The sequence below is a fragment of the Podarcis erhardii genome (genome assembly GCF_964252035.2).
Source record: "Podarcis erhardii genome assembly, chromosome: 9".
NCBI lineage: Eukaryota > Metazoa > Chordata > Lepidosauria > Squamata > Lacertidae > Podarcis > Podarcis erhardii.
Genome location: NC_138512.1, coordinates 17,413,624 through 17,427,093, shown reverse-complemented (window position 1 = coordinate 17,427,093; position 13,470 = coordinate 17,413,624). Strand labels below are relative to the sequence as shown.

General features: G+C 41.9%; 1 long non-coding RNA gene across 2 annotated transcripts in view; it reads left to right on the top strand.

Moving 5' to 3' along the window:
- The window catches only part of LOC309349710, a 41,445-nt gene extending 28,226 nt beyond the window's left edge, over positions 1-13,219 (top strand). For both annotated transcript variants that reach the window (XR_014160119.1, XR_014160120.1), the window contains exon 5: positions 12,824-13,219. This is a non-coding gene — a long non-coding RNA (uncharacterized lncRNA). The remainder of the gene's footprint in view (positions 1-12,823) is intronic.
- Positions 13,220-13,470: the final 251 nt, after the last annotated feature.

Genomic DNA, 13,470 nt, shown 5'->3' with positions numbered 1-13,470 from the left:
GGAATGATTGATCATGAAGAAATAGAATACGCCAGAATGAGGCACTGTAAATACCAGCCTACTTTCTCAGTTTGCATATCTTTGGAGATAAATTAAGAGATTTACTTCTGTAGATTGAGGGCTGGGTACAAGGTGGGGGGGGGGACATCACAGTGAGCAACTTCATTTGAAAGCAGAACTAGAAAACTTCAGGTCTGTGGGCCAATTGTGGCCCCAAGCCTCTCTCACCGTGATGGGGTGAGCTCCCATTGCTCGGTCCCAGCTCCTGCCAACTTAGCATTTTGAAAGCATACCCAAAATGTAAGTAGATAAATAGGTACCGCTCCGGTGGGAAGGTAAACGGCGTTTCCGTGCGCTGGTTTCGCCAGAAGCGGCTTAGTCATGCTGGCCACATGACCCGGAAAAACTGTCTGAGGACAAACACCGGCTCCCTCGGCCTGTAAAGCGAGATGAGCGCCGCAACCTCAGAGTCGTTTGCAACTGGACTTAACTGTCAGGGGTCCTTTAACTTAACCTTTAAAAAGTGGTGGCGGCAGGGGGAAATCATAGTGAGCAACTTCATTTGAAAGCAGGACTAGAAAACTTCAGGCCTGTGTGCCAATTGTGGCCCCAAGTCTCTCTATCTGGCTGTATCTCATTTTCCCAGGCTGCATTCCACACTGCTTTATGCCCTCCTTGTGTCTTTTTGCATGGTTGGAGTGTGTCCCTGAACCCTGATAATACCTTTTGCTTGCGAGGGTGGAGAATAGAGAGATTGAAAATTGCTTGCAACATGCACATTTGCTGCTCTGCCTGTTTTTGCAGTACATTGGCCTATGGCCCCTGGAACGTTGCCCAGATGGAAATGTGGCCCCATGGGATAAAAAAATGTTTCCCATCCCTGCTTTAAAGGTGAAGAATAAACCCTTCCTCAAGGCCATTTGGACTGGGTGGTCTGACATGTGTCCCACCAAACCCAATGCATGTATCGGGGCCTTCCATGACCTCTTGGCATAGATGTTGAAGTCCCATGCAGCCAATGAAGCTAGGACATTTTTTGTGCTCCTGGTAGGTCATCATGCAAGGGTGAGTTTGGCACGGTTGCTTGTAAGTTGAGCATGCCTGATTTAGAGGGGAATTCATGTTGCTGGTGTGCTTTTTAAAAGGTCTTTCCTAAATGGCACCTTGCATTTTTCTGCCTGTACAGTATCTCTACTGATGCTGCCCAGTTGGATCTATTCTGGTCAAATGAGGAAAAGCCTAATTAGTACTCCATATGCTCAGTTTCATTTCTAAATTGAAAAACTGGCTTCATGCCACTGCTACAGCCACTGTTGTCATCTCCTGCTGCTGTGGACGGCACTAAAGCAGACAGTTTCCTCAGTCTCCTGCACTCAAGAATGCAAATCCCTGAAACCTGCTCTGCTTCCTGAGAAATTTTTGGCAGGCACAAAAGCCGTCCTGCTCCAGTTTGCTTGAGAAAATATCGTTCTGGAAATAAGCAACAGTAACAAAACAAGGATTTACCCTCTAGAAAGATGCTTATTCGTTTTGCCAACGTATTCTTTTCATTGTCTAATTTGACTGGAAGGGAGGGGACTTCAAAATATAAGTCTTCATTGAGGTGATTAGATGGTTAGAATTGTACTGGCCAAATACGGGGGAAGGATATGTCAATTTCGATTTTCTCGGCTTGTCATTTTTCCCATCTTAAATTCACTTCTCCACATTTTGCAGCAATTCGTGATTTTTTAAAATCCTCATGAAATTCACCACAATGAATTTCTCCCAGTGAATTTCTCCCAGTGGGCACATTTGTATATGCAGTTTTAACAAATGGGCACATTTCTGCAAGCAATTTCCATTAATATAAGGCATTCTGTGTGGTATTTTCACTAGTATATTCATTTTTATGCACCCTTCGTCTCATATATGCATTTTCGTAAAGATTGCTTAGCTGGTGAACTGCATCACAGAATTTTACAAAGTGTGAATTTTGAAGGAAAGCTGTGCTTCAGTTTGCATATTGTTTTGGAAAATCCTCATTTGATAGAGCCAGCTTTCAATGATTTAGTCGTTTAGTCGTTTAGTCGTGTCCGACTCTTCGTGACCCCGTGGACCAGAGTACGCCAGGCACTTCTGTCTTCCACTGCCTCCCACAGTTTGGTCAAACTCATGCTGGTAGCTTTGAGAACACTGTCCAACCATCTCGTCCTCTGTCGTCCCCTTCTCCTTGTGCCCTCCATCTTTCCCAACATCAGGGTCTTTTCCAGGGAGTCTTCTCTTCTCATAAGGTGGCCAAAGTACTGGAGCCTCAGCTTCAGGATCTGTCCTTCCAGTGAGCACTCAGGGCTGATTTCCTTAAGAATGGATGCGTTTGATCTTCTTGCAGTCCATGGGACTCTCAAGAGTCTCCTCCAGCACCATAATTCAAAAGCATCAATTCTTCGGCGATCAGCCTTCTTTATGGTCCAGCTTTCATTTCCATACATCACTACTGGGAAAACCATAGCTTTTACCATACGGACCTTTGTTGGCAAGGTGATGTCTCTACTTTTTAAGATGCTGTCTAGGTTTGTCATTGCTTTTCTTCCAAAAAGCAGGCGTCTTTTAATTTCGTGGCTGCTCTCACCATCTGCAGTGATAATGAAGCCCAAGAAAGTAAAAACTCTCACTGCCTCCATTGTTTCAATGATACCTAGACTGAATTTCTTTCCCCTCCTTGACAGTAATTGATTTTAATGAGACTGAAGAATCCATAAATTTTGATGGATTGCACTCTTTAATCCACTAATGGGTAACCTGTGAAGTCCAGGTGTTTCTGGGCTCCAACTTACATTATCCCCAATCAACAGGGCTGATTGTCAGGGATGATGGGAGTTGTAGTCTAGTAACATTTAGTGAGCCACAGGCTCCTCATTCCTGCCTCAATCCTGCCAGAATCCATGCTGTGCCTATACTTTGTTGATGTTGTCTTTCATAAATATGTCACAGGTAAAATGTGTTAAGCATAATTATGCTTTCAGGGTTTTTAATGAGGAAGAAACAAAAAGCTGAAAAGTAAGGACTGTTATATGCCTTTAAAAAGATAAAACGTCTGTTACAAGCTTTATTTTGATCGCGTACAAGGCCAAAACTGCATGAATGATTTTAACTGACACGGAAAAGCAGTCATCTCATTCCCGTCCTTGTTCTTTGGATGATAAAGAGAATGCCTTATTGCGCCTCATGATCATCTTGGCAACCTACATGAACATAACAATAGCAAGCTGAAGTGCCATTTTTTTCTTCTCCTGCGTGCAACACGAAACATAACACTTATTCACGAAATGACAATTAGCATTCAGGAGATTGTCATTTTTGGTAAGTAGAGATTTCATTTACACAAGTAAACAAGACATATATAGAACAGCCTGCATTTCGGAGATGTGGTTCAGGATTCTCTCCAAAAACAGAAAATCTTGGAATTTCTTTGGTGAAGCTTTTAGAAAAAGTCACTGATATCAGAGGGAAATGATGCCCAATACAGGAAATACCAATCTGATGGAGTCAATTTAGTCATAGACTGTGTACACACGACATTTTATTCTAAAATCAGTGGTAACTGAGCACTTGTTTTGTGTACACAGTCGTCACACAATCCAGATCTCTTGCATGTTTTTTTGCTTGTAAAAAGTGCTTACTGAGAAACTGGTTTCATTCTAAATATAAAATCTCATTGCACATTGATTCTTCACTACCCTGAAGTGTATCCATTTGAAAACAGATACAGGGTTGGGACGCTGCCGTGACTTGGTTTGAGCCCTGTGGGATGACTGTATGCATATTAAATAGCAAACATTGTCTAATCTCCCTGCAAAAAAATCAGGATGAATGCTCAATAAACTGGGCATTTGGAATTCTCATCACTTTATTAATGTGTATCCACTGAAGAGCATTACACCTGACGAAAGATGATGTGGTAGATTTTTGTTTAGGACAACACATTCAAAAGTGCCATGGTTCAGGGGTACCAACTTGAATAAAATATTGTGGAGGCCTAGGTAAGCCCCGCGCCACATAAATCGATTACATGACACAGTGCACCCACACCATTTGACTGTGAATACCCATCAACTTTGTGGGGGCCCGTCCCCCCCATATATTTTATTGTGGGGGCCAAAGCCCCCAAAGCCCCTACGAGGTAGCTCTGAGGACATGGTTTGATGGCACAGTCATTTGGTGACCAGTGCGCATGGGTGAACCAAGACTGAGTGTTCTATGAATGTGAATGTTCAGAATGGTATTCTAGATCTTCGTTAATACGTGGAAAACTAACTCCTTGCTTTATAATGACAAGCTGCTATGTCTCAAAACAGTCACCATAACAAGCTGTCTGACCTCAGCTTGTTTTCACCACTGAGAGCAAATGAAAGTGACATACAAGGTGTTTAGGGAAGCTTGTAATATTTGATGAATTATTGTATTTTAATATTGTGATGGAAGCCACCCAGAGTAGCTGGGGAAACCCAGCCAGATGGGCAGGATATTAATAAATTATTCTTATTCTTATTCTTATTCTTATTCTTATTATATTTGTTATTTGCTGCAACTCTTACACAGTTGTTTTCAGGGGACTATATATGTGGCGCCCATGCATTTTTCGAAACAGGAGAGGTATAAACCCTGTAGCTGTTCAGATGATAATATCACACTTTGGAGAAAATGGAAAACATTTTGTACTTTGACCCTGAAAGACTTTGATAACACTTCACCCACTTTGAACTAGAATTTTTTTCCGGCTCAGACACTAATCCTTTCCATTGTCTCTTGCTTCTCTGACTTCAAAGAATCGTTTAGGTTCTTTGTTGTCTCATTCACAACTGACATTAACATTTGCATCAGTATTATTGCTTTACTTGCTTTGCTAATTTAGCTTATCTAATTAGAAAGCTTCTATTTTGGGAGCTTGAACTTATCTTTCATTGCTCTTTAGCTAAAAATCCAGAGCTTCCAATCTGGACAACCTAACATTCATATGGATGCCATCAATTACTTTGGATGACAGCATAATCCACTAAAACAGGGGTTGCTAACTTGGTCAGTGGCTAGAGAAAATGGGACATACAGAACATCTGGAGGGCTACGGGTTAGTCATCCCTGCACTAAAAGGGTTCTATGGTCCGATCCAGCCATCACCAACATGCAGACCTTGAGGTCTTCTGTGGTGTTCACAAAGCTTCTGTGGTGGTGGGATAATATCAAAGACAGGAGTCTCTGCTCCAACTTGGGTCATTTCTGTTGTGCATTTTTATTTAGTTCAGCTTTTTGAATCATTAAAACTAGAAGTAGTTTGCATGCAAGTCCATGCAGCATGAGGCTTCTGAATGCAACTGAGTGCATGATGTGTGGGAGATCTGAAGCGACAATTTACCATGTTTTTCCATGTATAAGACTAGGTTTTCTCCCTAAAAAAACAATGTCCAAAATTTGGGGGCATCTTATACATGGATAGCTCTTCCCTCATTTTCTTAAATCAGAGTCCCCCAAAATAGGGGGCGTCTTATACATAGGGTTGTCTTATAGATGGAAAAATATGGCAAGTAGTTTGACTTCTGCTCCAAACTGAAAGGTATCAGGGATTTCTGCACTTAAAACATACATAACCACTGTTTAAAAACAGCTGCATTGGCTACCACTGCCAGTTTGTTTCACGGCCCAATTCAAAGTGTTCACATTAATAATAATAGTAATATTTATTTATACCCCGCCCTCCCCAGCCAAGGCCAGCCTCAGGGCGGCTAACAAGCAATAATAAAAACAAGTTGAATGAATACAACTTAAAAACAAGATTAAAATACAACATTAAAATATTGAAACATTAAAATATTAAAATGCAGCCTCATCACAGGAGGAGAAAGGAAAAAGGAAAAAGAAAGAGGGGGAGGGAATCAAATTGGCTCCAAGCGGAAGGCCAGGCGGAACAGCTCTGTCTTACAAGCCCTGTGGATAGAAATCAGATCCTGCAGGGCCCTGGTCTCATGAGGCAGAGCGTTCCACCAAGCCGGAGCCAGAGTTGAAAAGGCCCTGGTTCTGGTTGAAACTAATCTAACTTCCTTAGGGCCCGGGACCACTAGGGTGTTGCTATTTATGGACCTTGAGGCTCTCTGTGGGGCATACCAAGAGAGGCGGTCCCGTAGGTACAAGGGTCCTAGGCCATGAAGGGCTTTAAAGGTCAAAACCAGCACCTTAAATCTGACCCTGTACTCCACCGGGAGCCAGTGCAGCTGGAAAAGCACTGGGTGAATATGCTCCCATGGCAGAGACCCCGTGAGGAGCCTCGCTGCAGCATTCTGCACCCGCTGGAGTTTCTGGGACAGCTTCAAGGGCAGCCCCGCGTAGAGCGAATTACAGTAGTCAAGCCTGGAGATAACCCTCGCACGGATCACTGTGGCCAGGTCGGGGCAGGAAAGGTAAGGGACCACTAATAATTAAAGCTCTAAATGACGTCAGCCCCAGATATCTGAAAGACCACCTCCATCCCTAAAGACCACCTTGGGTCTTAAGTTCAGCAGAGGGAGTCCTCTTGGTAGTTCTGTGGTCCTCAGAAATTCAGAAAGTAGCAGCTTGGAAGAGGGCATTCTTTGTGGCAGCCCCTAAGCTGTGGACCCCTTTGATATAGTGTGGGCATCGGGCTATTTCATTATGTAGTTTGCTTTTTGATGACAAAGGCACACCTTTTTATGCTGGACTTTGGCACCTGCTTTTTTTTGGGGGGGGGGGAACCTACCCTATTTCTGTGACTGGAATTCGTTTGAACTGTTTTAAAAACTGAATTCTATCTTGCTGTAACCTGCCCTGGGAACCTATGGTGAATGGTGGGCAAAAAATTGTAATAAGAAACAACAGTAATGGAGTACTGGGAAGAGGCACTGGGTTTTTAGCTACTTCTTTCTATATTGTGCTGAACATCTGAGTGAGGTTATATGTAGTGTAACAAACAGTCCAAGAAAGAAAGAAAAAGTTAATTCTGGGAAACTAACTTTTTGACAATCACTAGGAACTTTTACATTTTCTTTCCTTGCATGCACTCGGTGTTTAATTTGGATTTAATAGGGTAGCAAGTACTTGTTAAATACAAATCTGATTACTAAGTACATATTTATTGGTGCTTAGGAAAGATCATAATAATGTGTCATCTTGTTATACAGTTTGTAAGCCTCAATAAAGAGAATGTGACACTTTGTTTAAGTTAGGGGTAAAATATTTTTACATCCATAATTCCATGATCATAAATGAAATTGCAATTAAATATTGTAATTCCGCTCTAATTTACATTTTGTTTACAGGATTAGAAGTCTACTTAATGCAGATTCTGATTTACCTTGCCTATAGATTTCTGCATTAGAAAAATGCTGCTTTGTTAATGTCCACCTCTAAGAGTGAATGAGCCTGTTTGCTTAAAATTCTCACTGTGTTCAGGCACCCACATACACTAGCCTCTATCATGCACAAACCTTATAAATTAACTGGCTTGCATTATTCTACAAGGAAAAGGAGGACTGGATAATTACAATCTTTGATAAGCTTCTCAGACGCTCAAGAACAGTGGTTATCAAATTGGTATACAGCCACAAAATATGTGCACTGGTCACAACACTATAATATTGCACACAGCTCAACGGGGGGGGGGGGGATGGAGACTTTATTAGAAGATCCTGGTGACCACATTTAAATTTAGATTTTTGGTTTTTTTTATTAAAATCGTTCTTGTTTTACAGAAGTATGTGTAATGTCTCTCGTATTTTTCCCATGTAACATTTTTACAAATCCGTTTCACTTGTTGAGACATTAGGGGGAGGGGAAAAAGGGGGTGGAGGGGGGGAAGATGGGTGGGGTTGGGGTTTGGGTGGCAATGTATCTATTATGCTTAATGTACGTAGGGTTTGGTGCCAGCGTTGCTTGTGCTGTTCACTTGTGTTCCTTTGGTGGTGAGAGAGGTTGGGGTTGGCCTAGAGTGTGGTTGTTTGTTTGTGATTGGCTGTGGTGATCTTTGTTTTTGTCTGTGAGTGGGGTGGGTGGGTGTTTTGTATCAATATGTAGCCATATTGATTTGTAAGCTGTTGGTGGATTATTGTCATTGTCTTGTTGGGCATTTCAAAGCTGAAATGAATGGCAATGATAGTGTTCATTCCCCTCCACCAATACTCAAGAAGATCAGCAGCTGCACATGTGTATGGGATAGCTCTCACTCCCTGCCAAAGAACTGAATGTGAGAGATTATATCATGATGAAGGCCACCACTGACTTGCAATTTGAATCAAGGTCACCCAGGTCCGCAGCCAACACTTCTTTGAGGTGTATTCTTCCAGTTATATGGCTATGTGATTGGTTTTCGAGTGGCAGAAGGAGTAATGCCCCATCTAGGATGAACCAGGCAAAGAAGCCACCAGCAGCAGCTCAGGCTGTGAAAACACAGCACAAGATATGAAAAAAAATAATGTATGAAATCAAAGCTAAAGAGGATTTGTGCAGTCCATGGTAGTGGTAGAACAGACAGCATGGAGCTCAAAGGTCAGTGGGACCATAGTCAATGAGAGGCAGAGGCAATTTATTCCAGTTTAGTCCCCATCTTTTTTGATGAGTTCTACAAAGGCAAAACTGAGACTAAGTAAGAGGAATCTGGCAGCCTTGAACTGAATGTATGGAAGAAGGCAGGCAGGTGGGGGCAATTCAGCTTGGTGGTGCCGTTTCCTAATTCTGGACCAGAAGAGAACAGAAGAGACATGTGAAATGGACAATGAGAAATGTTTGTCTGAAAACCCCTACACATGTGCCACCTGATAAAGAACCTTCACTTTTGGTGAAATGCAGCAATCGCTTAGATGAGTCCAACTCACACCTCCTGAAATATTACTATGCAGTGATACCTTGGTTTGCAGATGTCTTGGTTCGCATACGTTTTGGATTACAAACACGTCAAACCCAGAAGTGTGTGTTTGCAACCTTTTTTTTTTTTTTTTTTTTTGGATTACAACCCATTGTTTTTTATTACGAGCAAATTTTTTGGGGAGGCCTCATTGGTGAAAGTGCGCCTTGGGTTGCAACCTGTTTTGGTTTACAAATGGACCTCCGGAACGGATTATGATTGTAAACCAAGGTACCACTGTATTTAAAATTAAAATTGCTATAACTACCCTTTGATTTCTTGCAGAAGTATTTGCCTGAACAGGACCCACCAAAATATGCCTCAATTTCAGGGGAGTATTGTGTGTGTGTGTGTGTGTATGTGTGTGTGTGTGAGAGAGAGAGAGGGAGAGAGAGAGAGGCAGACCTACTGGAAATAATGGGTGGCGCTGTAGTCTAAACCTCTGAGCCTCTTGGGTTTGCTGATCAGAAGGTTGGTGGTTCGAATCCCCATGATAGAGTGAGCTCCCATTGCTCTGTCCCAGCTCCTGCCAACCTAGAAGTTCGAAAGCACGCCAGTGCAAGTAGATAAATAGGTACCACTGCGGCGGGAAGGGAAATGGCATTTCTGTGCACTCTGGTTTCTGTCATGGTGTTCTGTTGTGCCAGAAGCGGTTTAGTCATGCTGGCCACATGACCCGGAAAGCTGTCTGTGGACAAACACCAGTTGCCTCGGCCTGAAAGTGAGATGAGTGCTGCAACCCCATAGTCGCCTTTGACTGGACTTAACCGTCCAGGGGTCCTTTACCATTTACCTTACTGGAAATGTTTTGTTAATGTCAGTGAACTTCCTTTGTTTCCCCTTGAAATTCTAGAACTGTTTTGCCTAAATAGGGTCTACCAATTTCACCTCAAATCTCACTTTAGGAGAAAGCTGGTGGCAACTCTGTTTGAAAAGAACAAATAAAATTCTTTCTTTGAAGCATGCAGGGGAACACTGGCGAGTGAAAACTGCAAGTAGTTCCAGGCAAGTTCAATTATATAATCCTAGTTTAGGCACTATTGAACATCCCTGTATTCTGAACCCTGTAAATTATTACAGAACAGCACACATTTTTCTCTCTCTTTGAAGCAGTAAACATCCATTACATGCTGACGACAGTATACAAATATGCCACTGATCCCTGGGTCCTTGATAGGATGCCAGCCTCTCAGTATCACTATTTGCATAAACAGCTGGAGTTTTCCTGGACCTCTTTCTGTCATATAGCTGGATGCCTTCCTGACTGTTTGTACTTCATCATATCTCAAATGAGCCTGTGTGTTTATGATCTCTCTGACAACTTCATATATGCAGGAACGGATAAAGTCCCCAGTCACATTTAATTTAAGCAGGTTTAGAAATAAATTAAGTGGAATGGTGAATCGGAACCACCAGGGCAGACTTTGCATTTTCCGGGAAAGACCTACATGGGTAGAAAATTGAAATTTGATGAAACTTTGTGGCAGATGACTAGCACCTGATGTTGAAAGCAGGTGGAATGATGATGGGGGAAGAAAGGAACAGGGAGATTTTTAAAATTCTTGGTGTCTGGACAGGAGCTCAGGGGAGTTTGGGAATGGGTGAAAAACAAGCATCAAGATTACCTCTCACAGTTGTTCCTGCCACATTGCCATGTTGCTCTGCCACACCCTATCTTGCCTCCCTCAGTTCCACTGAACGGGGGTGGGGGGCAAGTATGGGATGAATCACAAACATACATCCCCTCAGCAGTCTTCTAAGAAACATGTGAAATAGTGGTTTGGGCTGAGCTCAACAAACTCACACGCTTAAATTCCCATGCTTAGGGAATTTAAGAGAGCCAGTGTGGTGTAGTGGTTAAGAGCGGTAGTCTCGTAATCTGGTGAACCGGGTTCGGGTCTCCACTCCTCCAGATGCAGCTGCTGGGTGACCTTGGGCTAGTCACACTTCTCTGAAGTCTCTCAGCCCCACTCACCTCACAGAGTGTTTGTTGTGGGGGAGGAAGGGAAAGGAGAATGTTAGCCGCTTTGAGACTCCTTCGGGTAGTGATAAAGCGGGATATCAAATCCAAACTCTTCTTCTTCTACACAGCATGCACTCTACATGGGGCTACCTTTGAAGGCGACCCAGAAACTACAACTAATCCAGAATGTGGCAGCCAGTCCTGAAAGACCTACATTGGCTCCCAGTACGTTTCCGATCACAATTCAAAGTGTTTGTTCTGAATTAAATGGCTTTGGCCCCATATACCAGAAGGAGCGTCTCCACCCCCATTGTTTAGCCTGGACGCTGAGGTCCAACTTCGAGGGCCTTCTGGCAGTTACCTCATTGCAAGGAGTGAGGTTACAGGGAACCAGGCAGAGGGCCTTCTCGGTGGTGGCACCCTCCGTGTGGAACGCCCTCCCATCAGATGTCAAGGAAATAAACAACTATCTGACTTTTAGAAGCTTCTGAAGGCAGCACAGTTTAGGGAAGTTTTTAATGTTTGATTTTTGTGTGCTTTTAATTCTGTTGGGAGCTGCCCAGAGTGACTAGGGAAACCCAGCCAGATGGGTGGGTTATAAATAATAAATAAATTATTGTTGTTGTTATACTTTTTCTTTGCTTTATATCAAGAATGGGAAACTTGTGATCCACCAGGTGTTGCTGAACCCAACTAGGGATCTTGGAGAATTTAGTTTCAGCACTCTCCTTGCTGAACTTCAAGTGCATGACAAAGCAACTCTTTAAATAATAATAATAATAATTTATTTACAACATAGTTCACAACAACTCATACATACAAACAAACCCACCACTATTGACAATTTAATTATCAAAATTAAACTCCTATTCCCTTACATGAAGAAAACAAACATCAAAATAGAAGACTTCCTTCATCCTGTAAATGGCCTCGTTATTTACTTCTTGTATATAATTTTTCCTAGGTAGGACTTTTAAAAACCGCAAAGTCTCCTGTAGAAATTAATCAAAACAAGTCCAGGTATATATTTGTCCAGGTATATATTTTGGGGCACTGTTTGGTAAAGTATTCTCTGCATTTTCCCTATTCTTTTTGAAATTCTTGACTGGGTTGTCCCCTAATTGCCTCTGTTAAACTGGCCAGTTCAGTATAATATAATAATTTATCCTGGCATCCCTTTTTTGTTGGCACAAATTCTTTTTTCACATTTCTGGCAATTAAGGTCCTCACCGCGCCTGTGGCATAAAGGAATGTTTTCCAATCTTCCTTTGCTATACCTGTGTCTGTTATTCCCAAGAGGAAAGCTTCTGTATTTTTCACAAACTTATAATTAAACATTTTTTTAAAGTTCATCATATACTATATCCCAGAAGCTTTTGATATTTTCACAGGTCCACCAGATATGTATAAGCAACTCTTATTCCAGTAGGCATTTTCAGGTAATGTCCGGGCTTCTGTTTGGTTTTATGACTACTTTTTATTATTTTATTCTCCGTAGCCTTATGAGATACCTTCAGGAGTAGAAAAGAATAAGGAGTACAGTGGTACCTCTGGTTATGTACTTAATTCATTCCAGAGGTCTGTTCTTAATCTGAAACTGTTCTTAACCTGAAGCACCACTTTAGCTAATGGGGCCTCCTGCTGCTGCCGCACCCCTGGAGCGCGATTTCTGTTCTCATCCTGAAGCAAAGTTCTTAACCTGAAGCGTATGTAACCTGAGGTACCACTGTAAACCCTACACAATGGTCAAACGTAATCTGTTCTGGAAGTCCGTTCAACTTCCGAAACGTTCGACAACCAAGGTGCAATTGCCGGTCGGAAAATTCCTTTAGCAAGACTTCTGAGGTGCGTTCAAAAATGGAACCATTCACTTCTGGGTTATCAGCACTTGGGTTCCAAATTGTTCAGCTTCTGAAGTGTTCGACAACCGAGGTTCCCCTGTAATCCTCTCCGATTTTGTTTCCACATGGCAGTACCTGAAACTGTGGCTTTTTGACTCATATACCAGCATATGTTACCTTAAATTTCAATCACCTCAGTTGACATGATGACACAACAATGAATATCATTGGACAACGATGCTACTCCCTCAGCCTTTCTGCACATGATACCCCCTTAAAACATCTGCCTCTTCCAAAGTCTCTCAAGAAATTTGGGATAAGTAACATCTAGGGATGCCCCTTGTATATTGACTTTGTAGATCTGACAAAGACTTTTGACCTTGCCAGCCCCAAATAACTCTTTACACTATTCAACAAGATAGTTAATTTTGTTAACTTTTCTTAACTGTTTTAATTGTTATGCTTTTAAATTGTTTGTCTGTTGTATTTTTAACTGAGGATGTTTTAACAATAAAATGGATTTATTATTGTGCATTTTAATTATGCATTGATTTTATAGTTGTAAACCACTTAGAAGTAATTTTGGAATATAAAATTTATATAAAAGAATACTTCAAAGCCATGAAGGCATATTGAATACTAGTTGCTCAGTAACAACTGTATCCTGCTTCTAGAGGTTCTGCCAGAGAAACTGGGTTGGCTACCATAGAAAACAGGCTACTGGGTTAGTCTGCCTTTAGTCTGACTCAGTAGAGCTCTTTTTATTACTTATATTATTC